Consider the following 27,450-nt stretch of genomic DNA (forward strand, 5'->3'; position numbering starts at 1 on the left):
CCCAGTGTAGGAGTGCTTGTCCTTGAAGGTAACACGGAAGTGTCGCTGATGGGCTCAGCTTACTTATGACCTGCTGTGTCGCTCTCACCTTCACCCAAGGGTCTGAAATGCTTCTCCTCTCAATGCCCCTTGACATTAAGCTACTAAATCATGCACACCCCAGAGATGACAGGATGAGGAGCAATCAGCAGTCTCAGGTTCCTATCATGTGCCTGGCACCGTAGGACACTTGTGGGATGCCATCTCTTTTAAGTTTTGCAGTAGCCCTGTGAGGGTGAGCGTTCTTATGCCCATTTCACAGATGGAGAAGAATAGAAGAGTTATTTAAACTTACTCAAAGTCGTGTATCTAGACACCGCGATATCATTACAACTTCCTTTTTTCATTACAGGAAGCTGTCTTCCTGCAGAGAATCATTGTGGACTGAAAGGTGGTAAATGCTAGAAGGTATCTGAGAAGTAGCCATTGTAGCAATTATCGCTAACCCTCCTCCTTGCTGACGAGGTAATTGAAATGTGTTCCCCAAAATATTTGTTGCATGAACAAACAGATGAGTGAATTGAAGAGAACCCAGGGTTAAAATTAAGAAGACATTAATTTCCTGCACCTTCTGTCTGGTTAGCCTCCTAGATCATGAAACTCCCAAGAGCAATTATTTTTTTGAAATAGTAATTATTGTTATTATGCTAAGTATCACCAATAAGGTGCCCAGCATCGTGCCAATTACTTAATACAGAGCACTTATTTTAATCTTTACTATAATCATCACAGATTAAAAAAAGAGTGAGGTTCAGAGAGGTTCACTTGCCGGTGGCCCAGCTGGTAAGCGGCAGAGAAGAGATTCAAACCCAAGACTTGGATTCCGAAGCCAAAGCTCTTCCTGCTGTACCACACTGCTCAAAGTGCAGCTTCCTTAGGGGCTTATATACAGTGGTTTTGAAAGCATTTGAAATGCCTTTCAAAGCATTTCAAATGCCTTGAAAGCATTTGAAAACCATAGCAGATGCTATGTGGGCCCCTGCACACACATACCCCTCAGTGAGGTCACCAGCAGACAGTGCCCAGACTCTCTCCTGGCCTTGTGGTCTCTTGGCCTGAGGCATCTTTTGGCCTCCTGACTGTTCACCCAGATATCCCGGGGCAAGGGGAAGTGCAAGAGAATGAATGCCCCGAGAGATCCTCAACCAATGAGGGATGGGAATTGGTGGATCAGCACCCCAGCTTCCTTGCCTCTCCCACAGATAATTCAGAAGCATGCTACTCTGTCTGTCAGGGTCTATTGTGAGACTGAGCCCCAGTAGCCCATGGAAGTAGCCTGTTCACCAGCACACCCTTTATTGGTGCCACATGCTTCTCCCTCCTAGTGCTTTCTTGGCTTAGCTCTTAAATAAAGTGCTTATGCCCAAATATTTTCCTTAGGGTCCACTCTAGGGAAAACCCAAGCTAAGAAAGGCACCACCTTTTCAGCATCCAGAAGTTAAAAAGCCCACCACGGTGACAGTGGCCGGAGAATCAAGAAATGATTACAATTGAATGTCTTCTTTGATGGAAGAAAGGTCTTCCCTTTTTCTCTTTGATCCTTTAGATGGAAGACTGGCTGGTAAAGAGTTGACACCCAGGTCGTCTCCCCCTTTCGGAAGGGTTTCCTGGAATCCTGTGGGTTCTGCTGAAGTGGGGATTTCCTAGAGAGTTTTGGCAGAAGGTGGGGAAAGTTTATCCGCATGCCTTTGCTTTTGGCGGCAACCATATGCCATGGATTTCAGTGTTAAGGTAGGAAGATGCCTGCTGCCTGCTTGTGAGGCCTTAAAGTGGGGAGTGGGGACGTTCAGAAGGACCCAGACATGGATATGATGACGCCACCTTCTAGAGCTTGCAGAGCAAGCACTTTATGCCAATGGGGTGAAGGGGAGGCGGGCAGCAGAACAAAGCAGAAAGAATAATTAAGAAGTAGATTGAGGTGGAAATATGAGCTCTACTATTATTCAAGTGCTTACTAATTGCAGACTGGAGTGACACTCAAAATTTTTAACCACGATTATCCAAGTGGCATGCTAGACCTTACTCCTTTAATTACTGGATACAGGGTGGTCCATCCGAAAGTTCCAGGGGAGGGGAGTTGGCTATGGCTAGAATACCGTATTTGTATTGAAACACCAGAGGAGGATGAGCCCTGTGACCTTGGGAAATCTCAGGCCCTCTCAGGGCCTCAGGTCCCTCATTCATATAAAGACAGATGGATTTACATGGTGTGCATTATCCAATTTCCTCTTGCTGACATTCACTGGCAGGGACAGCTGAACGGGCATTAAAAGGCCATTGTCATCTTCAAAAGGAACTCCTGAGCTGTGGTTTCTAGGTCATGGTTACCTAAAATATTAGAATATGAAAATTTTAAGTCTCCTTGTCCTGTCTCATTCCCAGAGCTAGACATGTTAGAGATAAAATTCTTGAGGGATATTCTTTCATTTTTCTACTCCAGTGACTCTCCACCTTCTGCGGGGGGAGAGGAGTGGAATTATGTGTCTTGACCTGAGCTGATAATGTGACCTTGTAGTGTTGCTTACCTTCTCTGGTTCTCAGCGTTCTTGTTTGTGAAAAGAGGGTGTTGCATCTGGCGGACCCCGAGATCCTTTCCTGTGCCTGTGTCCTCTAGTTCTTTCACCTCGTTATCCTGTGACGGTGCTCATTTGAGCATTCTGGTGCACTGATTAACTTCTAGGAAGGGCTGGACTATTTTGCTGGGTGGGCTGGGAAATCTCCCAGGAGGCTTTGCTGTCAGGTGTGCACGAGAGGGCTGGCTGCCCTGGGCCTGGGTCAGAGACGTTTTTGTGGGAGACTGGGCAGGGAGCTACATGCCCCAGATTTGAGAGGGAACACCTGCTAATTCTTTGAGGATTTAAGAAAGAGAGCTCAGCTCCAGCCAAATATGAGGGGAAGGCAGAGTCAGGCCCGGACTCCCTGAAGCCCAGGCATCCTTTGTCCTCACTGGAAGGGGGTCCCAGTGCCTTGGTTCCCTACCAGTGCCTCAGAAGAAGGCTCTGGGATGTTCTGTTGCATTGCCTTAGGGGGGCATTTCTCCCTCCCCCTTTCTATGTTATTTAGTGTACAAATCCATTAGCATTGCTTTTTCTTGAGCATCCAAGATGCTACGGCCTATCACTCAAGTCATTCACATGGCATTTCAGCCTTTCTTTGGAAGACAATTGTGTCTTTAGTCAAAGACCTCTTGACAGGAGAAAATGGGATCTGGGATGGAATAATGCAGCCAAGTGCTTGCTGTACACCTGCAGAATGGGACTCTGTGCGCCATTACAGCCCAAATTGTTGTGCTGGAAGATTTCTCTTGTTTACATCTCTTTATGCCCCAGCATTTAACCTTGGGGCTCCATAGACACAGTCCCCTCCCCTCATCTTACCACAGCAATTCTTTCCTTTGTGGCCTACATTTTATGTAATTATGTTGGGGGCAGTCATCACATTTGTGTTTACTTAGCTGTGCTGCTGGAAGGGACTTCTCCCTCTGATTCCCTCCACTCTGAGAACTCATTTTAGGCCATTTACTGACTCTAATCTTTTTGGTTTCTTCAGAGACTGCATTCCCAAAATGAAAGGGGAAGGCACATGTCTAAAAAACTAACAAATAAGAAGGTATTAAAAAATTACAAGGGGTCGTGATCTTATCCCAGAGTGCCCGTGTGAGTAAAGGTAACAGACATGTTAGGAAAAGCCACAGTGTCCAAGATGGTAAGGATGTGATGGCTGTTTTCAGCCTGTGAGGGTAGGTTTAAAACTATTTTTTTTTGTTATGGAATATTTCAAACATATACACAAAAGAGACAGAACACTGCAGGTGGGGATATAAAATGATACAGCTGCTTTGGAAAACAGTTTGATAATTTAGGTGGTTAAACAGAGAGCTGCCATATGACCCAGCAATTCCACTCCTAGGTATATGCCCGAGAGAAATGAAAATACAGTCCACACAAAACCTTGTAATGAGGGTTCATAGTGGCATTATTCATAATAACCCCAAAATGGAAGCAACCTAAATGCCCATCAACTGATGAATGGATAAATAAAATTGGGTCTATCTACATGATGGAATATTATTTGGCCCTAAAAAAATGAAAGTCTTATATGTGCTACACCACGGACAAGCCAGTTGCAGAGGATCTCATGTTGTGGGATTCCTTTTATATGAAATGTTCAGAACAGGTGAATCTATAAAGACAGAAAACAGATTGGTGGTTGTCTAGGGCTAAGAGTGGGTAGAGTTGGGTGATTATGGTGGAGGGGTGCAAGGTTTCTTTTTGGGGTGATGAATATATTATAATATTGTGCTGATGGATGCACAACTCTGACTACACTAAAAATCCTTGAATTATAACATTAAATGAGTGAATTGTATGGTATGGAAATTATACTTCAGTAAAACTGAAAAAAAAAAAAAAAAGAGAAAAAAGAATAGTGTGACAAAACATAGGTGCCACTGCTCAAAACTTCAGTCCCAGCTGAAAGCCAATGGTATCCTATCCTGTATTTTCACCCTTCTCTCAAACAGTAATCTCTTTGTTGGTATTTCAGTCTCTACCTGTAAGAGATAAGGCCACTTAAAAAAAAAAAGAAACTATAATGGCAAAACCATTAGCACATTTAAAAATGTAATAAGTTCTCTCTGTTTCTCCCCCCCGCCCCTTCTAAATTCATCTGTTGAAGAAACCCAGTCGTTTGTCCCACTGATTTCCGACAGTCTGGACTTTGCTGTTCGCATCCTGATGGTGAAGTTTAACATGTTCTTCTGTCTTTTCTGTTGCTTGCCCATTGGTAGCTCCATCTAGGGATGTGATCAGATTCATAGGTGTATTGTGTCCTTCCATCAGGAGACATTAGATGTCCAATTATGTCTCCCCCCCTTTTTTTAGCAGCTTCTGACACCAAGGCTTGAATCCATCATTTCATGAGGGATGGTGGGAATTAAAAAAAAAAAAAAACAACCAAACACATACAAGATTCCTTCCTCATATATTAAATGAAGTCACACTTCTTTATCTCACTTCCCTGCACTCATTAGAAACTTGCCTTGTCCTGAGACAGGGGCTTCTGTTCTTTAGAAAAGGAACCCAGCAGGCTTGGAGACACTCTGGAGCCTGCCTTTCCTCAGAGCACAGTGAGAGGGATTCAAACTGCTCTGTTCAGGAATCAGAATGTTAGAGACCTGTGTATCTCTTGCCCACCTCCTCCCCCAATGCCCATGCCTCTGACCCCTTTACCCCTCTTCTGGCACACAGCACTCTCACACATCTCCTTATTTTTGCTCATGCTGTTCTCCCCAGGATGTCACTGTTTTCCACCTACTTTGTTGGTTTACTTACTCACCCAACATTTATTGAACACCTGTTGTGCACTTTGCACCATGCCAGGAATTGAAGATAGAAAAGTAAAGTCTGTCCCTACCCTTAAGAGGCTCACAGTCTGCTGAATGAATGTAGAGGATAGATAAGTAAATGGATGATTGTGAAATTCTCATCCTTGAGGGTCTAACTCAATGATCACTTACTGTGTGAGGTCTTTTCCTTCCCTCCCGCTCCTTGAGTAGAACTGACTGTTCTCTTTGAGTGACCCCTCTGCCCAGGTTGCTGATCTAGTGTTTTCCACATCAAAGTAGAATCAGGAGCATAGATGTCTGTATTGACTGCATGATCGTGAACTCCACTGAGGAAGCTCTGTATCCTATTTATCTTTGCATCATTTTGTTTCTATAACTTATGTGTTTCGGAGCAAGTTACCTAATTTTTCTAACCTCGGTTATCTTATGTATAGTATGGAGCTAACCCCAGGACTCAATTCCAAGGACTATGTTGAGGATTGAAGCGATATTGCATCATAGCTTTCAGGTACCTTTGTTATTATGTGAAGGCTTAGCACATTGCTTGGCATTCACCAAGTATTTGCTGCATCACTGACCGATTAATGAACGGGATATAATCTTTACATTTAATAACTTACAAATTTAGGAAACAAGATGAGTGGAAAAAGAGAGTACACAGGGCAATGTGGTACAGTGAAAGGGCTTTCAATCAAGAGATAGAGGACTCAAGATGCTAGCTTCAACATGTGCCCTCTAGAACAGTGGTTCTCAACTAGAGTGACTAAACTCCCCCGACCAAAGGGATATTTGGCAGTGTCTGGAGACATTTCGGTTGTCACAACTGGAGATGGTGCTACTGGCATCTACTGGGTGGAGGTATGTTGCTAAATATTCTGTAATGTATGAGAAAATCCCCTCTGTATCTTTCCTACCCCAAACTAAGAATTATACAGCCCAAAATGTCAAGTAGTTCTGAGGTTAGGAAACCCTGTTCTAGAACCTTCCTACTCAAGGTATCATTCACAGACGAGTAGTATTCATATCATCTGAGTGCTTGTTAGAAATGCAGAATCTTGGGCCCTAGCCAAGACCTACTGAATTGAAATTTCCATTTTAGCCCGGTCACCACTATGTGATGTGTATGCTCACTCAATTTTGAGAAATAGTGCTCTGGAGTGGTGCTTTTCAGTCTTTGAGACTCATTAGAACCACCCAGGGGTAGTGGTGGTGGGATTAAAAATCCCAATGCCCAGGCCATGCCCTATGATCTTAATTAAATCAGAATCTCTGGGGTAATGCCCTGGCATCAGCATTTTTAAAAGCTCTCCTTATTCCAATATGCAGCCAAGGTTGAGAATCACTGATCTAGGAGCTAATAGTTCTGATGGGGTGGAGAGACATGTCAACAGATTGAAGTGCATGGTGCTAGCTGTGTTTGAAAGAACATAGCCCAGGTGGAGGACATTAAACTGTCAACGGGGACCAGTTGTTGGGAGCTATGGGAGCTCAGAGCCTCCACTAAGGCAGGTGTTACCTTGGGCAAGTCATTCCCCATGCACACCATGAACCCCATGCCCAGAGTGGTCTCAGTTTCTTTGTCTGTTAAGAGAAGATCTTCAAACTGCCTTCTCTGTCAAACCATCTGAGTAGCCCACAGCTGGCTTAATGAGGGTTTGGTGCATGAATGAACAAATGAATGAATGATCTTATACTATGTGAAGCCAGTGGTGTAGACAACAGATGCACTAATAGTTCAAGAACAAGGAGTCACTCATCAGTAATGCATTCATGAAAGAAATAGGATTTTACTGACACTCTGGGGCAAGCCTTCCAACAGAGGAAGAAAATACATCCATTTCCTTTTCTTCCTGTTGGGGAAGGGACCCTCCTCGGGCTCAGTGCCTCTAAGGCGATGTATCTATTTCGAACATTTCCCACCTTGATTTATAATGAACACAGGTCCCTATTTCAACATAGCTGTATGTCATTAGCAGCCATTTTTAGAGATCAGCAGGTAGGGGCTTCTCTCCCTTATGGGGCTGGAGGAAAAAAGGTTCCACAACTTTCCACAGCCCCTGCCTCCTGGTGCTCTATGCGGAGCAGGAGCCCAGTTCCTCTGTAACCCCCCACACATTAAAGCTCTTCACTTCTTAAAACAGATGATGGCTTTAAACGCCAGAATGAAGGGTTGGAAATGGACTTAACCTCATCAAACACTTCCATATCTGATCTTACCTTCCGAGCTGTGGATCCTGGCCAACATGAAAGAGTTCCATTTGCAGGCTGACTTTCAATGTGAGTTTTTTTTCCTCTCTGAGTTTTGCCTGTCATGCCAGGTCGGGGAGCAGGGTAGGGATGTGGCTGGTGCTTGGTGGTAGATGGCCTTGTTCTGGTATTTGGGGAGCTAGAGAGATGGAACATGTCCCCCACCCTCACCCCACAAGGCCTAGTTGGAGGATTTTTGCCAGTTTCCCTGGGAAAGCTATACCTTGGCAATGAGCTGAATTGAGAGAAGACATTTTCTTTTATCCGAGGCCAGCATCTGCGACTCCTTCTTATGTTTGGGGAACTCTCTGCCCTAGGAGTCCTTGGAGGGGGTAGCGGTGAAAGGGGACTGTGCCCACTCCTCAGTCTTCTCGCAGCTAGGTCAAGGGCACGTGACTGGTTTAGTCAATCAGACTCACCTGTTGGGAAACCCCGGTGGTAACTGTAGGGTGCTGTGGCCAAGTGGCAGCCACCCTACTGCTCTTCCCCTTTCTTCTCCTTCTTCCTGTCCCTCTCCGGGGTGGCCGTGTGTTGTTGTTTACCTCCAGATGCACCTGGCTCAAAACCGGTTTTGTGTCCCTTGTCTCAGGTGACCCAAGTTGGCACAAAGCCCCAGAGACACTTAGATCTTAGGATGAGACAGGTGGGACCGGGATTAGGGTGAGGCCAGCAAGGCATGGAACTGACCTGGCAGGGCCTTGCTTGCTCTCTAACAAAGTTTTCCTTTTATCCTGTGAGCAACGGGAAGCCACTGGAAGGTTTTAAATGAGGGGGGTTGTGAGTGCAATCAGGAGATTTTGTGATCAATCTGAATTTTAAGATCATCAGTGGTTTCTGTTGGAGAAAGGATACATGGAAACAGGAAAGTCAACGTAGTGATTTAAGTGAGCAATGAGGTTGTCTAGACGAGGGTGGGGACACCTCCATCTCCTGGGTGCCTTTGCTCCATTGCCTACTTCCAGACTCTTCCTTCAGACTCCCAGCTCCCCCTGCTGCCCGAGGGCATGTGTATCTACCAGGGACAGATGCCCTAACCCACAGGTGGGGGTAAAATTTGAGCCCTCAGCCTCTAGTAGGAGGAATTTTGAGGGTGGAGACCCACTGTGTCCTGATAATACAGAAACAAACAAAAAAGTAACACCTGACAAAATATTGTAGTCTTGAAATTTTAAGCTCTTCAACTACAAGGGGCTTTGAATGCCTTTGAGTCCAGATGCCCGAGTGAGGCTTGGCTCTCCCGTGCCACGCTCCAACACGTGGGTGTCGAGTATAAACAGGTTTGACGATGAGAGCCTCACTTTCTCCCCAGACCACTGATCTCCTCTTGGGCAATTCACATGGATTTTCTCCTTTCTTTTGGACTCTGCCCTGCTGTTCCAGCTGTCCAGCACCAACCCTTCCGTGGCTGCCTATCTGGGTCGGGGGACTAAGTTCTTTTGGTGGGGCTGACCCCAGGATGGACCTGGGGCCCTGGGCCCTGGGCTGGAGGCAAGCAAGCCTCAGTACTGGGTGAGAATTAGCTGTAGTCCTGCTGTCAGGCTGAGGAGGACGCCAAGTCGCTGGGCACTGCTCTCATTCTCCAAGTGGTGCCTCCCAAGGTGCCTGACCTTCTCTTCTCCCAGGAGAAAGGACCAACCAGAGTGAATGTGAAGCAGAGGGGAGCATGGCTGGAAATGACCTTGGGCTGGAGGTCCCCATAGGAAGCCATCAGCCCGTCAAATCACCTTCCTCTTTGGCTTTGATCTCTCCTGAAATCCAGGTCAAAGCCAGGCCTCAGGCATCTTTCCCGAAAAGCTGTGGCTGATGCACCTTTGCCCGCGTTCCGGGGGCCTCTGGACAGCGTCGGGTCCTCCTGGGTCCCCGCGCTCCTGCAGTGTGGCGGGGAGCTGCCCGCTGGCACAGAGGCCGAGCAATTAAGAAACTGCATTTTTCTCCTCCTCGCTTCCCTAATTGTTATTTTTGTCGCCGCTTTCAAACCATCCCAGGTTTTCATTTCATCTTGCCCCAGCCTGGTGCGCCCGGCAGAAAAAGCCAGCTTGCTCAGTGGGAGGCAATTTTCCCAGCGTGTCCAGCGATAATTCCAACACGACTGCTTTGTACATATAATTATAAAACCAGGGGCCACCAAAGTGCACCTATAGAGCAGAGTCTTGACTGTTCTTGGTTCTGTTTTAATTATTAAGCCTTAAAGCAAAAACTAGGTTTCAAAGAAAACTTTCTGTACAGTCCTCAATAGAGTTAAAGGAGGAACATTTTAAGCTGATGAGCTGACACTTGTAGAAGCAAATATATTAAATAAATCATGATTCGTTTTGGGGGCAAAGTCTGACTTACATCAACTCTGGAAAAAATGGATCTTAATGAGTGACAGTTGGGTGTATCCTGTCACTTCCTGAGGTAATGGCCGCAAGCTGACATTGCTCAGTGGGTGTCTCATACTTCTGAACAAAAGTTTTTTGGAGTGAGATAGACAAGATAGAAATCCCAAGGTGACTGGGAGGAATGTCTAATGAGTGGAAAGACATATTTACTGGCAGTCTGTATGTAAGCTGTGACAGTTGACAGAACTGGATTGTAACAAATATAGTTGATGAAGAAAAGGCTGACAGACTGCAGAGGGGGCCGTGGTGGCGGCGGGGGTGGGGGGGCGTCCAAAGCCCTGCCTTACCTGAACCCTGTTAATGGTAAGTTGGATACAAAGCTCAGAGTCATGAAAGGGAGCCAGGATCTTGCACTGATGTCTAAACACAGCAATGTGTCGAGCTTGCAGGAGGCGGTAATAGGTTCAGATGTGTTGACCTTTTTGCCCATCGCTTTGGAAGCTGGTATTTCCAGTGGCACCTGGGACCAGAAGATGACCCCAGCTCTAGGGACATATGTGAGCTCTGGGACCCTGGGACCCCACCCTACCCCTGTCTGACTTTGGGTGGGTCTGGGGTCCTCCGTTGACGGTGCCTCACCTGGGCAGCTACCATGACCAAGAGCCACTGGGCTCCGGCCCCCGTGGGCACCGGTGAGGCTCATGTGGCGGTGGTGGGAGACTGAACAATGAAACCCCCCTGTGACCGTCCATTCTCGAGTGCCCCTTACCTCCTTCATTCTGCGCCTCCCATCCCCTCTTACTCAGTTTCTCCTCTGCCCCCCGCCCCCACCCTGTCCCCAGCACAAAAGGAGTGATTGGCCTCGAAAAGGCAGAGCTGACTGGCATATTAAATGGTGACACTTTGTAACTGACTGGTCAGGGCTTCAACAATCGGCTTGCCAATGAGCTCTGCACTTCTTCCCCCAGGCAAATGTCACACTGAAACTAAACAGGATCTTTTTTCATCCTACATGCTGTTTTCTATGCCACATATTATTTTATAGTTGAAAATAGGCTAACTCTTTAAAATGCACGGAGCCTGCTGTACTTTCATCGTGGGCTCATTTTGGAGGAGAGGCTGGCTGGGAGGGGGTGGGGGGAGCAGAGACAGTGTGTCGAGTGGCGGTGAAGGTTTGGTCAACATCTGGACCTTGACACTTTTTTTTTTTTTTTGAAGGAATGAATAAATGAACATAAAAATTAAAACATTTTAAGAATTGGAAAGAAATGGATGGAAGTGATGAGAGCAAAGGCAACTAATGAGCCAGGAATGTTACCCATCAAGATAGGAAGCTGATTTGTCATTGTCACCAGTTTCTTATTTCGATTGACCAGGGCAAATATTCCTTAGCTGCAGGTTGATTTTCTATCTGCTCTGTGATTTGAAAAATGGGGTCCATTCCTGGTTGATTCCTCATATCTGAGTGGAGGGGCAGTGCCCGGACCTTGATGTCCCCCCAATTAAATGAAAACCCTTTTTAATAGTCTTGGTTAACACGACCCACTTTCTCCAGGTTGGTTCTTGTTAATCTGATCCACTGTCTTGGAAGGAAAGCTTGGGTAAGACAAAGCTAAGTGGAGTCCTTCTAGGGGCCATGAGATATGGGCTGCCCCAGTGTCAAGAATCCTGACCTCACTGACTTCATTCAGTTCAGTGGGTTAGTACTTCCATTATGATGGGCCAACGATTCCTGAAAATGTTCCCTATATGGCTGGCTCAGTCAACTGGGGTGGTAGATGGAAGGGTATTATAACTCACCCAGAAGCTAGGCCTTCCTAACAATGGGACAGTGATTTTTTAGAATAAGATTTTGAGCATGGGGGCAAGTGGAAGACCGAGCAGAGAGGGTCTTGAGGCTCAAGAAAGAGGAGGCACTTGGGCTGAGTTGAGGCAGTTCCATTTTGGGGAGTGATGAGACACAACAGTTCCTCTCTTCTACCCCAGAGGCATAGCTCTATTATTATATATTTGTACATTTCTTAACTTGAGCAAGTTACCTTTTCTTTCTGAACTAGCAGCATTATCATCTGTAGAGTCAAGTCAGTCTAGGTAACTTTTCATGTTCTTCCTAATCCAAATCTTTTGGATTTCATGACCCACCTGAGCAGGTTCCAGGGCCCTCTGCCAGGACATTTTCCTTCAATTGGTAACATCTTCAGGGCCAGCTAATTAGCCTGGGGCTCCGAAGCCATGAGACCAGACTCAAAAGAATTGAGGGACGAGCACCCAACAATATCCACCCAAAGCCAAGCCTGCTGGCCTTGGCTCTCTAGAGCTAACACCTACTCACAGATGTGCTTCTGATGCTGATGGCTGGTGCTTGGCAGGCTCAGGAGGCTCCTGGTGAGAAGGAACACACCGGGAGGTCTCCAGGAATGGGTGTGGCCTCACTTTTCTCCTGCAGAGAGGATCTTCTTCTGCCTCACTATGGGAGCTGGAGGGACCTGGGGAGGGGCCACACAGTTGTGTTTGGTTCTATCTTTCCTAAAATAGGACAGGAAAACCTTTTCTCAAGGCTTCTCTGGCTCAGTGATTTTTCTCTTCTTCAAAAATCATTTTTCTGTGAAGACCTCACTGTCCAGATCCATCATTGTTAGCCCCAGTGCTGGGGTGGAGTGTGCAGGCTGGCATGGCACTGGGAGGCTTGACCTCTGGCCTCTCCTTGGCTGATAACTGTCTGTGCCGAGATGTCTTAGGGCATTATATAGGTTTCAGCTTTCTCTTGTGTACATTTATGAGACAAACCTGAAGCTTTCTGTTGGAAATGGTAGAGGGACCCCTCTGCCCCCCATCAGCCTCTTCAAGGCATCACTCCAGGGTACCCCAGCTTATGGGGGGACATGACTTTGAATGGCAGCGAAGGCCCCTGGCTACACCTGACTTCCCCTCGCCATCTGCCTAAACTTACTCTGAGTGCAGGACAAGAAGGGATGATCTCTGAGTTCATACCCTCAGCAGGTAGACAGCGTTTTTCCTGTGGGCTGAGGGGTCTGCAGTGGGCTGGATGGAGTATGGTGTGATCTTTCCTTTCCTTGAAGCTTTAGGTTATTGATCACTTGGAAAGCACTGGATTTCTCCTTCCATCCTAGATAAGCACATTCTAGCCATCCTGGCTGCATGAGGTTGTCCCTTCTGCTGATTTGTGGAGACATAAAGGATTAGCCCTTTGCTGTGCTGGCCTTTGTCTTCCCCAAGGTGCAGTGGATGGAGAGCAGGAGCAAGAGGAGGTCTGTGCCCAGGCCTTTGGTCTGGGAAAACCCTGCATGCTGGGGAATAGCATCCCTTGCTTTGGAAAGCAGAGGGGTTGTGTTGCTGCTACTACAGTTCACCTAGAGAATGCTGGAGGTTGAGGGAATCCTAGATCTCAGAGTTGCCCTTCCTTGTACAAGTGATCTGAATCCTCTTTAGAAATGTTGCTGGCTGCAAAGTGGGAGCAAGGCAGCGCAGAAGTGTGAGGCGGCACTCGGCTCCTTCTAGCAAACGGGAGCCGCTCCAGCAGGTGGGATTACTCGTAGCTGAGAGTTAAGGTATCCAGAATGCTTGCTACAATCCATGCCCTGTGCCAAGCGCTTCATGCAGTTTTTCTCACTTAATATAGCAACTCTCTGAGATGCATCTCTTATTATTCATGTTTTATAGATGATGGAATTAAGAAGAATGCTAAGAAAAGTGGTCAGGAACATATAAATAGTGAGAAATGGAATCAGAACTGGAACCTGAAGTTTCACAACTCCCTGGGAACCAATCTGTTGTCCCTTCTGAGCTATGACATCTTTGGTGCAGCCACAGGCCAAGGAGATGGATTGCACTGGCTTCTAGTCTTACTCGGATACTTGCTAGATGTGCCACCCTAGATATACCGATTCCTGCCATGTGCAGTTGTTCTGAAGGCATATGAAATGCTAAACGTTCATGTGCAGTACACACCAGCCATCCTATAATAACAGTGCTGGACATTTGGGGTGCTCTGTGTCAGGTGGGTCCCAACTCCTCCATGCGCATCGTTGCATCTAAAGGTCACAATTGTTCTGCAAATAGCTCACTTTATCCCCTTTCTCCTAATGAGAGAAATTAAATTCAGGGGGTCAGGGAATTCACCTGAGATTGCACGGCCAACAGCAGAAGCAGCTATGAAGCCAGGCAGCCTCCCAACCACCAAGCTCAACTTCTTCCTCTTTTTACATTATGTCGTTGGTCCAACACATATTTATGGAATATCGTTTACATATCCAGTGGTGTGTTAGGCACAGAGGCTATAGTGGTGAGCAAAAAATCAGATGTGGTTTCTGTTCTCTTCAACTTCTATTCCAGGTGGGAAGATAGACTATAAGTCAATGTGTGTAAATATATGATAAATGTAGAATTGCAACCGTAGAAAGAGTTTATGGAGGAAAGGAGCATGGTGCTCTGTGAGCCTATGGACTTGACCCAGTTGGATGGCAAGGAGGACTTCCTGGAGGAAGTGGCAATTCAGCCGAGATACAAGGGATGGGTAGGAGTGAGGTAAGTAGAGGGTGGTGTCAATGGTGGGGATGGGGTGTGCAGGAGCACTCTGCACAGAGGGAATTGCAAGTGTGGAGCCTCCTGGCAGGAGGAAGCACAGAAAGGTGTGCAGAGCATGGTGGAAGGCAGACCTGGCTATACTATTTGCAGGGCTCCGGGCAAAATGAAAATGTGGGTCTCTTATTAAAAAACTATTAAGAATTACAAAGCAGTGGGGCATCTGGGTGGCTCAGTGTTTGAGCGTCTGCCTTTGGCTCAGGTGTGATCCTGGCGTCCTGGGATTGAGTCCCACATTGGGCTCCCGACAGGGAGCCTGCTTCCTCCTCTGCCTGTGTATCTGCCTCTCTCTCTCTGTGTCTCTCATGAATAAATAAATAAAATATTTTTAAAAATCACAAAGCAGTGAGAACGTGGGACCCTATATGGCTGCAGATATCACATTATCACATGCCCATGAAGCTAGCCCCAGCCAGAGAGAAGGCTGGGGAGGGAGCTGGAACAGGTCATAGGGCCCTCAAAGACCAGGTTAGGATTCTGTCTTTATAGATCTGTTTCCAGAGGGTCCCTGCTGGGTAGAGAAGCATTTGGGGAGAGACAGCTGGGTGGGCTCCTATGAGGGGGTGAGAGGCCCCGCAATCTAGGGAGTCCTGGAGGCTCAGGCGGGTCCTCCACCTTCCCAGGGCTGGCCTGGTTTTCCCCGGTGTGGGAAAGGGACTGCGACACCCACCCACATGACGACCAGAATTTGTGGGCAGAGAACTCGGCCTGGGAGCCTTTTCATGGCCAATTTGCATGGGCCTCACACAAAGGCTCCACGAGAGAGGCTGCTGGATGAGCGTGACTCCCTCCAGTGTCCAAAGCCAAGGAGGTGGGGGCAGGTTGTGTGTGGGAGTTTCTGAAAAGCTTTTTAAAAAAGGGGGACCCCAGAGCTTAGGACATTGAAAACTGAAGCCCCTTTCGCTTTTGTGTTCGATTTCAATGAATATATATATATGTATGTATGTATTTATCCAAAATAAAGTAAAAGCAGCCAGAACTGTCTCTTCTGAGCCACGGAGAACTTTTCTGAACGCCCAAATCAATGCCTCTGCCCCCTCCCTCCCTCCCCCAGCCCGGGGTGTTGCATGCAGACAGACATTTTACTGTAACAATTATAATAGCTCGGCTGGAAATTACCGTCTGGCCAGGCAGCTGAATCTATGCCCGGATCCGGCTTCAAACACAGGTATCAGGGGCAAATTAGCAGCCGACATCAAGTTTTGGATTTTATAGAAAGTGCCAGGTTGGGAGGAGAGAAGCGTAACTGTACCTGCAGCTGAGGGTGAAGGTTAATACTCCGGGCCTTGGCTGCCCGGTCCGGGGCTCCCCTACCCCACGCAGCACCTCGCAAGATCGCCAGGCACCCCGAAGCTCCTTCTAGTCTCTCTCTTTAGAGAACCACCCCACAGCACCCATGCCGTCCTCGAGCGCCCGGCTGCGGGGGAGCCGTCCTTCCCCTCCTCGTGTCCCCCTCGCGTCCTCCCCGGGGGCCTGGGGTCTGCGCGGCCCAAGGTTCCCCCACGGCCCCCCAGCCCCCCCCCCCCCCATCTCCCGGGGCTTCTCGGTTTAGGTTAATTACACGGAGGACAAGGCATCGACGCCTCCTCCTCGGGCCGGTTGGCAAACTCGACCAGACTCAAAATGAACCTCTTTGATTCCATCTGCAAAATTAGATCAGATTTGATAAAGTAAAGATGTACCCTTTGAAGTATTCCCTATCAACATAAGTGCTAAGAACACTTGAGTGAAGGAATTTGAGCAGTTTTGAAAGCAGCAGCACAGGAACTTCAATGAGGATTGCAGCTAAGGGCATGCCCAGAAGGCACGGGCCTAACTGCATCTATCCTGCAGGCAATAAGCAATTGCTAAAGATTCCAGACTTCTCAAAGTTCAGAGTTCAACACGGAAAAACTTTGTTGAACTTGTGATAGGCTGGGCTCTGCGGTTTGCATTCTGTTTCCAGAGGCTCTGAGAGTCCCGGCAGTTTTTTTTTATTTTTTATTTTTATTTTTTCTGTTTCTGTGCGGCCTCCGCTCGGCAGGAGCGAGGCTCTTTCTTTCCCTTTAGCTTCCAGGCCCAGGAATGAATTAAACCATCAGCTGCTTTCCTGGGGGATGGTCCCTCCAGAGCCACAGGGCAGGACATCAGTGGGTGAAAAGTGTCTGTTTATCCAAATGAAAGCCAGGAGATCTGTGTCAAAGCCCCGCTCCGCCACCGTCTAGCTGTGTAACCTTGATGGAGTCCTTCAGTGTGTCCAAAGCCTTAGCGCCTTCATCTGTCCGACATCCCACCAGCCACCAGTGACCGAGTCCCTTCCACGTGCCAATAATACCTTTCTCTTTCACTGAACGACACCCAAACTGCGTTTTTGGAGCGCAGGGTTGGTGCTGGGGAGAAGATGCTAAGCCGATCACTGTGTGGTCCCTTCTGGGCTGGCAGGGGACCGGAGAGACCTGAACGAGGGCTGGAATAGAAAGTGTCCGGTGTGGAACAGGTGCATGGACAAAGCGCTATGGGATCTCAGAGGAGGGAGCAATTCATTCCAGCAGCGGGGCGCCAAGGAAAGGCACAGGGCCGAGAAAAGAGGTTCAGAGCTGCTGAGCTAATGAACAAGAAAGCGTTTCGCTGTGTGTGTGGAGGGTTATAAAAGGTAAGCTCTTATTCTGATTTCAGGTGTTACGAAACAGCATGCCATCTGGATTCTTCTCTCTTAGCTTGGACTGGATTGACGGTAACTTGGGAAACTCAAAAGAGCGAGAGGAGGCAGTGAGGGCTGGCATCAAATAACCGATGTGGAGAGGAATTTTTTTTTATTAAAAAAAGAATGAAAGCGTGTCGTGAGAGAGGGCAGTGGGAGGGACCTCAGACTGACTTGGTGCCATGGAGGCATGGGGAGGGGTGCGTGCTGCCTCCTGGAGGTCTCATCTGCCTTGGGGTGAGCTGGAGGTCCTATTGTTGGGGGAACCCAGGGAGGCCCAGTAAGCGCACCTTTCCACCTGTATTATTTGGAATAAGACTAGTGAGAAGAGGCATCCTTGACCGGTCCTGATCTCAGGTGGAAAGAATTCAGACTTCCACTGTTAAACATGATGGTAGTTGCGGGTGTTTTGTAGATGCTGTTTGTCAAGCTGAGGAGCTTTGCTGAGAAATTTTTACCACGATTGGGTGTTGGATTTTGTCAAATGCCTTTTCTGCATCAATTAATATCACTTGATTTTTTTCTTCTTTAGTCTGTAGATACAGTGGATTGATTTTTGAATGTTGAACCAGCCTTGCATACCTGGAATAAATTCCACTTGGTTGTAGTATCTAATTCTTTTTATACATTGCTGGATTCGATATGCTAATACTTGGTTGAGGATGTTTGGACTAAGCACAAGGGGGATATTTGTAGCTTATTTGTCCTGTTTTTATCTGGTTTTAGCATCAGGATAATATTGGCCACATAAAATGAGTTAGGAAATATTCCATATTCTTCCATTTTCTAGAAGAGATTCTGAAAACTTGGTATTGCTATAGTGGTTTAATATACCATAAAGGCAAAGCTGGCTTTTTAAAGTTAATTTTCTATACCCAACTCAGAAGTAGTTTTTTTTTTTTTAAAGACTTATTTATTTGAGAGAGAGAGTGTGTGCAGAGAGGGAGAAGGAGAGCAGCAGACTCCCCACTGAGTGCAAAACCTCACGAGGGGCTCGATCTCAGGATTCTGAGATCACAACCTGAGCCAAAATCAAGAATCAGACCCTCAACCAGCTGAGGCACCCAGGCTCCCTCAGAAGTAGTTTTTGTTTAAGTGTGGTTGGGAAGATAGCTTAGTATCCCACTCTGAACTCATGGAAAACCCAGACTAGGTTCCAGCTCACTCTAGAAGCTATTTGAATCTGATCCCCCTGAATATGATTTCTCCTTTACTGTGCACCCCCTTTGGGGTTGTCAGTCCTCACCCACTCCTTGATTCACTCAGTGCACCTGGAGCACGTGCTGCACAGGGCTCACCATGCAACATGTGCCACCTACCCAACCAGCTCCATTGGGTTTCCACCCTCTGTCCCCCCCACCCCACCCCTTCACCCCCAACCTCACTTCCTCTCTCTCCTTTCTCTCCCTCTTGTCCTTCACCTCAGGCAGTGTTGAGTTTGGAGTCTTCCTCTGCATGGGGCATAATGACATGGCAGCAGCCCCTTCCTTTCTGATCTTCCCACCATTCCTCCTCCACAGCCAGGGCTCATGTTAATGTGTCTGGCATCCTTTTTCTTTCCTATCATTGCTGTAACAAATTAGCACAAATAAGGTGGCTTAAAACAACACAAATTTATTATCTTACCATTCTGGAAGTCAGAAGCTCAAAATGGGTCTCCCTGGACTAAACTCATTTGTTGGCAGGGCCGTGTTCCTTCTGGGGGCTCAAGGGAAGAATCTGTTTTCTTGCCTTTTCCAGCTTCTAGAAGCTGCCTGCATTCTTTGGCTCCCAGCCCTCTTCTATCCTCAAAGCCAGGATTGGCCGGTCTAGTCTCACCTGTATGCCTCATACAGTCACTCTCCTGCTGTGTCTTTCACTTGCAAGGGCCTCAGTGATTACATTGGGACCACCTGGATAATCCATGACGCTGCTCAGCTCCAGGTCAGCTGATTGGCAACCTTCACTCCCTTTTGACATAGAACATGACATAGTCACAGATTCTAGGGATTTGGATGTGGACATCTTTGGGGGTCATAGTTCACTGAGATACATATATTAGGTACCCTGGGCATCATTACAAAATACACAATGTTATTTTGAGTCTGCAAGTAGTCTTTGTTTATATGAATGGAACTGGGCTGTGGATCTCTTTCTGACTCTTACATTTTACTCCCTAACTATGTTTTTAGGTTCTATCCATGTTTTTTTTTTTTTTTATCCATGTTTTATATATGGATAGAACAATACCCCTGACTCCTATAATGTATTCCAAAATAGACAACCCCCCTAATCTCCTGACTCATTTCTAAGTGATGGACACCTAGATTGCTTCCCACTCCCCACTGTTAAAGACAATGTTGTGATGAATAGCCCATGTCTGTCCCATTCAAGGACCTCCTTGCATTTTCTTAGTTTTCATTAGGTAGTGCTGGAGAACTCCGCACAGAGGCTTCCCTGTCTATACCACCACCAGCAGTGCACTTTGTGCCTGTTTCAGCTTTGGGCTGCTGGCCCCCACCATTTCCCAGCTGCAAAGCAGCCAGAAAGGGGATGGAAAGCAACATTAACTCAGCATGTACTATGTAACCTGCTAGATGGTGCTGTGTTGGATGCTTTATGTAATTATCACCTTTCTTTCTAAGATGATCTCACAGGCTTGATATAATTGGACCCATTTCAGAGATGGAAAAACTAAAGCTGAAAAGGAGTAACTTCTTTGCCCAAGGTCTCACATTTAGTAAGGGCTAGAGCCAGAATTTGAATCCAAGTTGGGCTAAGCATCCTTTCTCTGGGCTCTCGTCACGTCCTGGACACATCTTGCTCTCCACATGCACAGTAATTCCAAGATCAATGCTTTGTCTGGGAGAGGGGTTAAGAGCATGGGCTTTGGAGCCAGACTTCAGTGCAGATGCTGGTTTGGTCACTTATTAGCTATGTGATTTGGAGTAAGGAGCCTCACTACTCTGTCTCAGTTTTTCTCATCTGGAGATGGGAAAAATGTCCTTTAATTATGTTTGCAAACCACTCAGCCATGCATGGCGCATCAGAGGTTAAATAAATGGTAGGTACTATTGCAGTATCACCTGTGTCTCCCCATCGACTCCCACCCCCCAACCCTGACTCTATGCTTCTCACAGATAAAAACTGTGCTTCATTCACCATAGCAGCTCATACAATGGCTGGCTCACCAGTCACTGTTGAAGTACTCAGCTCAAAAGTTCATTCTAAGTGGAGTTGAAGATTTCCACAGCCCTTGATGTGAAGGGTCTTGGGTCTCCAGGATGCTTACAATGTAAGGAGATGAGAGTCTCTGACCCCTCTTCCTTTCATGATCTTTCTAGACCTCACTCCTGTCTTTTTAAAAGTATTTATTGCTCCTGGTTCCCATCTCTTGCTCCTGTTTATCTTGTCTCTTAAATCCCTCTTTCTCCCTTTGGGAGCACCAAGGTGCTGTTCCATCTGTGTTGTACAGGTTTCCTGCATTGGTGGTGGGGTAGGGGTCACGTTGCCATCGGCACTGCTTTTCCTCCTCTGCACAAGTCATAGCTTGCCTGTCCTTGAGGAAATCCTGCACCTGTGTGATTTCCTTGAATGCTTAATAAAAATTCGGTGATTAGAGAACCTCAGGCAGCACTTTCTTAAAGAGTCATTAAACAATCATTACAGATGGAAATAGCTACAACCGGCCTCTGCGAGAGGGAGCGTGGGGCTCCTCACAACATAATCCTTTTTCAAGTCAGAACGAATGTGTAATCAAAGCACAAAAGGGAACAGTTTCAAAGTTCTGAGCCTTCTTAGGCAAAACTATAATACATCAACCAGCCTAAACTGGTGTCCAAGATGTTCAGTGAGAATTGACACATAATGTAGTGTTCTAAGTAATTCACCACTTAAGTCGGGCGTTTGTTTTGTTTCTCTCTCTCTCCTTTTAGGGATGTCCTCACAACCTTTCAAGTTTGGGCACTGCTGTCTGTCTTAGCTAAGTTGGAGAAGCTCTGACTGAGATGGGCTATAACTTGATATTTGAAGTAGGTCCTCAGGAGTCTTTCTTAAGGCTGCTGGAGTTCGAAAGCTCGATCCCACGTTTAAGAGCTGTGTGACCTCAGCATAGTTCCCTAATCATTATGATCCTCAGTTTCTGCATTGTGAAAATGCAGATGATAACAGCATCTGCTGCATAAGAAGCATTTAGTGTTAATGGAATTACTCACCCTTGTTTTTTGATGTGGGTGCTCCTGGAGTGGAAAGTGTGTCATCTCTGTAAAGGCTTTTGTAGACCAAGACATCAACTCTCCATATTCCACCTGTTACCATGCTGTAGGGTGCATAAGAATCAAAGGGGCTTGTTTAAAATGCAGATCCATGGAGTCTACCAGGAGTGATTCTCATTCTGAAAGGAGTGGCACCCAGAAACCCATCATTTCAAGAAGCACCTGGGTGACCCTAATGCAGATGGTTCAAAGACTATAGTTCCCAAACACGTGAATTAGATACCCATAGGGAGACCTACGACTATGGTCAGTTTATATCTTAATGTGAATAATTCAATCAGATTGCTTTCCTATCAGTGCCTCTAATCAGCCATTCTTGAAGGAATAGCAGTTTTAGGAGCTTGGTAGGAGAAAGGAGTGAATCTGGTCACCTGGACGTACCTGGAGAACCTAAATTCTAGATGCTACTCCCTGGATAGCCAGAGGCAACAGCAGGCAGAGAGAGAGAGGCATGTGCTGGTGGATGTGAAAGATAAAGCATAGCTAAGTTGTAGTGGTTCCCAGGACCTGCATTGTGGCAAAAACCACCCTTTATGCCACTACAAATCTTTCTGAGTCCTTTCAATTATGATGGCTAATTCCTACCAGTGAGAGTAAGTCCTCTCTAAGTTCGTTTTATGGTTTCTCAGACTTACACAAGGGGACTTCTTTTTTTTTTTTTAGATTTATTTTTTAAAATTTTTTTGTATATTTTTTATTGTAGTTCGATTTGCCAACATATAGCATAACACCCAGTGCTCATCCTGTCAAGTGCCCCCCTCAGTGCCCGTCACCCAGTCACCCCAACGCATTCCACTACCCCTTGTTCATTTTCCAGAGCTGGGTGTCTCTCATGTTCGGTCTCCCTCACTGATATTTCCCACTCATTTTCTCTCCTTTCTCCTTTATTCCCTTTCACTATTTTTTATACTCCTCAAATGAATGAGACCATATAATGTTTGTCCTTCTCCAACTGAGTTACTTCACTCAGCATAATACCCTCCAGTTCCATCCACGTTGAAGCAAATGGTGGGTATTTGTAATTTCTAATGGCTGAGTAATAGTCCATTGTATACATAGACCACATCTTCTTTATCCATTCATCTTTTGATGGACACTGAGGCTCCTTCCACAGTTTGGCTATTGTGGACATTGCTGCTATAAGCATTGGGGTGCAGGTATCCCGGCATTTCACTGCATCAGTATCTTTGGGGTAAATCCCCAGCAGTGCAATTGCTGGGTCGTAGGGCAGGTCTATTTTTAACTCTTTGAGGAACCTCCACACAGTTTCCCAGAGCGGCTGCACCAGTTCACATTCCACAAGGGGACTTCTTAAGCAAAATTACCATTTGGCTTATCTTTTGTGGTCTGTCTTCCTGTAGGTATCACCTTCTTAATATTGGGGCTACAATCCCCAGGATCTCTCTGGCTTTGGAAAGTCAAGTAATTTATAAGTTTAATATGAGGCCATTCACAGGAAAGCTCTGCCTTGGTGGACCTCTTGGCATGATGCTCTACGGAAAGGAAGTGAGGGCAGTGATATGGGCAGGGAAAGTCCCAGACCCTTAAGTTTAGGAAAATATTTGTCTTAAACATTAGACATGCAAAGGCATGTATTTTCTCACAAGTGAAAGGGGTGAGGAATATTTAATTTTACCTATAAAATTACACAATGCAAAGTATATGTAATAAAACTAAGTTCATGCCTTAGATGAGTTTAGCTGATTCAGGGTATTGATTGGACAAGATCTGATATCTGAGAAAATTTCTATTTGAGAGCTGAGAGTAGGGCTGAGGTGGTTTGATCAGTAGTAAGAAAAGATATGGTTTACTCCACTGTCCTATTTCTTAGCTGCAGGAATCAATTTCATTTCCTTAACATTTGCATTTCTGATTTTAAAAGCAATATACACTCCTTATGGAAAACTTTGGGTGTAGCCTTCAAATATTTGTTCTAATCAACACACACACACACACACACACACACACACACACACACTCATGTATAGTCACATACAAAGATTTTTATAAAACTGAAATAATACTGGATAAATTGTTTTGTAGCCTGACTTTGTTTTATCTGCGATTATATTAGGAAAGACTTCCTCAGTTTAAAAATTAATTAATTAATTACTTAATTTTGAAAGATTTTATTTATTTGAGAGAGAGAGAATGTGTGTGTGTGCATGAGCCAGGGGTTGGGGCAGAGGGAGAGGAAAAAGCAGACTCCCCACTGAGCAGGGAGCCTGCCGCAGGGCTTGATCCCAGGACCCCGAGATCATGACCTGAGCTAAAGGCAGACACTTAACTGACTGAGCCACCCAAGTGCCCCCAAAGTTTCTTATTTTAATGCAAATTTTTAATTCCCTATTTCGATGGCTATGTTGCAATATATCATTATTTATTCATCCCCCCCATGATTCCTCATTATTAAGCACTTAAGCTATTTTTATTTTTCCCTACTACACAGAATTCCTGTGATGAAAATTTACATACATATATCTTTGTACACATTTCTGATTAGTTCCTTAGGGGTAAAATCCTTAGAATTACTGAGTCAAGTGATGCCTTTTTAAGAGATTTAGTGTATGTTTGTCAAACTGCCATTCAGAAAAGTTGTTCCACTTCTCAGCTTCCTGTCACCACTATATATTGCTATTGGTTTTATTTTAATAAATCTTGAACTTCTTTCGACAACTCATATTACTACCTTATCATTTTCTACCCAATCTCCAAATGGTTGTGAGCTATAGTTTGGATGAAATGATATGTTGTGTCAATTTTCTGAGGTGTGGGCAGGACATCTTATGTGGGAACTATTCATTTTATTGACCTGGAGGATAAGCATTTAGAGTAAGAATCATCCTGCCCCTGCCCTGATGAAGAATTAGAACACATCCATCATCTCCTGGTACCCCCTGGAGACCGGTCAGGTTAAGCCATCCCTAACTGGGGTGGGAAGCCCTTTACTTACAGAAGGATGAACATTCATTCAGACAGTGCCGAAAATAACCCTCACGTCTCTAAACAGATGGGGACAGATGCTCAGATGGGGTTTTGAGTGGGGTCAAGTAGGGTCTGACAAGGGTTGTAGAGTTTGCTCATCTTCACAGAAGTTCCTCTATTTCCAGACTTTGGAATTGCTTGGAGAAAGGATATTTGTGGCATCCCACAGTCCCCCCAGGCGCCTGCATTGAAGCCCTCTCTGAACTGATGACTCTTGGGTGCCATGGTGACCCCAGCACCAGTGCGCTGTGAAAAGGATGAAAACTCAGAATAAGCTTTCCCGGAGTGGACGTGAGCCAAAGCCTGCTGCAGCTGCTAGCGGTCTATGTCCGTGTGGGACACACAGGGCTGTCCTGTGGTGGCCTTCTTGAGAATACCTTGTTGTTCCTCTCTGACTGAAGCCAGGAACAGCAGTTTAGAGCAAAGGTTCCGCCACCTTCCCCTCTGAGTCAAGAGACATGAAAGTTGTGAGTTCTTATTGGATGTATTCCTGAGGCTCTGGTTGTTGAGATCAGTAGCCTGGAAGTTCAAATCAGCACCTGGTCAGCAGGGCAGAAAGCAGCAAGACAGACAAGGGGTTGGAAGAAAGTTCCAGAGTACAGGAGACAAGGAAAATGTCTGCTCCAAGCCAGAGAGCAGTTAGAGCTGACCTCAACTGGGAGCTAGGAGGCCTGGGTTCCAGTCCTAGCTCTGGCACCATGGCACCTCTACCTGTATGAATTCAGGTAAATCATGGAACCCTTGGGGCCTCATAATCCCCAGTGTCCAACAGAGGACATTGTTGGCCAATGGAAGGATCCTTATAGCTTTGGTTGTTCAAGGAGGATAAGGAGGTTTGGGGGAAGATGCAGAGCAAGAGGAAATGAGATCTTTAGAGCAATGCTTCCCAACTCTTTTCATGTGTTGATGCTTACATGACAATACTACTATGAACTGTCCCTCTGGAGTAAATGGGGGAGGCTTCTCTGAGCTGGAGGCACCACCTTGGGGGCTCCGGCTGCCTTGAAGGCTGAGGATATTGCTAGCTCATGCACCCCAAGGGGATGCTTTGCCACAGAGGACCCGAGTCCTGACAATATGGCGCACACCTCACACTAACACTCCAAATAAACAGACTCTACTGAACATGAGATAAGGGTGAGATAATCCGATCAATGCTCTGCCTTCACTGTGGTGACTTCTTTGATGAAGATTTCTTGGGAAATCTCAAATTCTAGCAGATTTTTAAAATGAAGTCCCTGTTTGCTGTTGCCGCCTGTTGGTGGGGGTGGGGTGGGGTGGCCAGGAATTGAAGTCCTTTGGGGAGGGGAAAAGCACGGCTGCTAGAGAGGAGGGGAGGCCAAAGTCCATGGATCTTACCAACTTGATCAGCTTTATCATCCCGAAGGCACCCCTGTCTCCTCTCCTTGCCTCCGGTCTTGGGGGGCCAGTTCTTGAAGCCACTGGCTTGATTGAAGTGTGGACAGGACATCTTGAGGATGAAGGAATCAAGCATTCCATTTGGGGGGCCTGCCTGTCTCTCAGGCTTTTCCTATTTTGCAATAACAGCCTTTTCAGTGCGCCTTATTTATTTTTTCCATCCACCCTAAGCAACGATGAGGTAACTGGGCCAAGATAATTGCTGCACACCTGCAAGACTCAGGCCTGGTGCCATGAGCATGGTGGAGCGAGCCTAAGACTCCTGGCCACACGGATCAGCTGGCCGTCCTGCCCCCGCCTCCTGCACACCTGCAGAGGCCTGTCACTTGGGACAGGAGGGCCTATTAGGGCTCTTGTAATTGAGATGGGGTGAGGGAGTTTACAACGGCTCCGGAGTGGGAGAGAGGGAGCCGGCTTAGATGACAGGAAACCGTCTCCTCTGCTCCGTGCAGCAGATTGAGAAAGGTGGCCTGGGTAATAATGGGGTTAGCTAATCCTGATAGTAATAAGGGTAGGAGAGTCCATCATCATAATCACAGCTAATGGATTCCAGATGGAGAAATATAATTGTTCTCATTAACATGGTTACACGTATACACACACACACACACACACACGCATACCCATGCACGCACACTCAGACCCATTCCACCCACGTACCTGACTTTGATAAGCACTGTCAGATAAGAATAGCCCACACCACAAAGCTAGATGGAGGGCATTGTCAATTATTCCTTCCCTGTTTCCCCCTCCACAACATCCGTGCATACGTAATGGTTTCATTAACCTCGAGACTTCTGCAGATGAGTTGAAAACCCAGGCTTACACGGCCAATTAATTGGCCGTACATTTTGCACAGAGTATGGAACTACGTTTCTCTTCCTCTTAAATACTGCCTGACTTTTCGGCTGTATTTCATAAGTGTTAATGTAATGTTGCTGAAAGGAAATATGACCAAAAGCAGGAAACATTTCCCCCCGCCTCTCTGGGATGCAGCTGTTCATTTGGTTTGGGCTGTTAATTCAAACCACTCCCAGGTGCCTATTTCATATTATCTCTTGTTTAGAACAAAATAAAATGAGACTGTCAAAACCTTTCTGCCTCGCTCAGCGCTGGGCCCCATAGTCCCGTAAAGAGACCCGTTGCAAGGAGGTCACTGCTAAAACTTGGCCGTTCCTCGGAGTGGGGTGCAGATGTGCCAGGTGAAAGCTTGACCTGCAACCGATCCACCTTCCCCAGAAAGGTCCTGTCGGAGTCCTGCTCAGGATGCATTCCTCCCGCTGGGGCTTTGCCCTCGCCCTCCCTTGCCAGGAGCACCATTCCCACTCCGTGTCCTACTCTCTTCCAAAGCCTCCTCCCCGAATCTCTCCCTGAGCACTCTGCTTTTCCAGGTTAGATGTATAGTAGGTGCTCAATAAACAGGAGGCATTATTAATATTCCTACTTCATGAAGCAAGTCAGTTGTTCAGTGCTCATAAAAGATTTAAGAGAGTAAGAACTCTCACGGGGACTTGCCCATGACTTGCGTATATCCTGGAATGCCACCCGCTTGCCTTT

General features: G+C 46.4%; 1 protein-coding gene and 1 long non-coding RNA gene across 9 annotated transcripts in view; one reads left to right on the forward strand and one right to left on the reverse strand.

Moving 5' to 3' along the window:
- The window catches only part of TCF7L2 (transcription factor 7 like 2), a 281,057-nt gene that overhangs the window by 244,567 nt on the left and 9,040 nt on the right, over positions 1-27,450 (forward strand). For 4 of the 8 annotated variants that reach the window (XR_007406925.1, XR_007406932.1, XR_007406929.1 and 1 more), the window contains 3 exons: positions 392-504; positions 1,586-1,770; positions 24,600-25,199. The gene's annotated coding sequence lies outside the window, so the exon portion shown is untranslated. Of the gene's footprint in view, positions 1-391; positions 505-1,585; positions 1,771-14,307; positions 14,500-24,599; positions 25,612-27,450 lie in introns of all 8 variants that reach the window. The other 4 variants (XR_007406927.1, XR_007406930.1, XR_007406926.1 and 1 more) reach the window with 3 other exon arrangements.
- On the reverse strand, positions 18,647-24,812 carry LOC112672350 (uncharacterized). Its single transcript, XR_003144220.3, has 3 exons — positions 24,443-24,812; positions 21,430-21,533; positions 18,647-18,805 (listed from the first exon to the last, which is right to left on the reverse strand). It is a non-coding gene; the product is annotated as an uncharacterized LOC112672350 (long non-coding RNA).

The sequence above is a fragment of the Canis lupus genome, chromosome 28 (assembly GCF_003254725.2).
Source record: "Canis lupus dingo isolate Sandy chromosome 28, ASM325472v2, whole genome shotgun sequence".
NCBI lineage: Eukaryota > Metazoa > Chordata > Mammalia > Carnivora > Canidae > Canis > Canis lupus.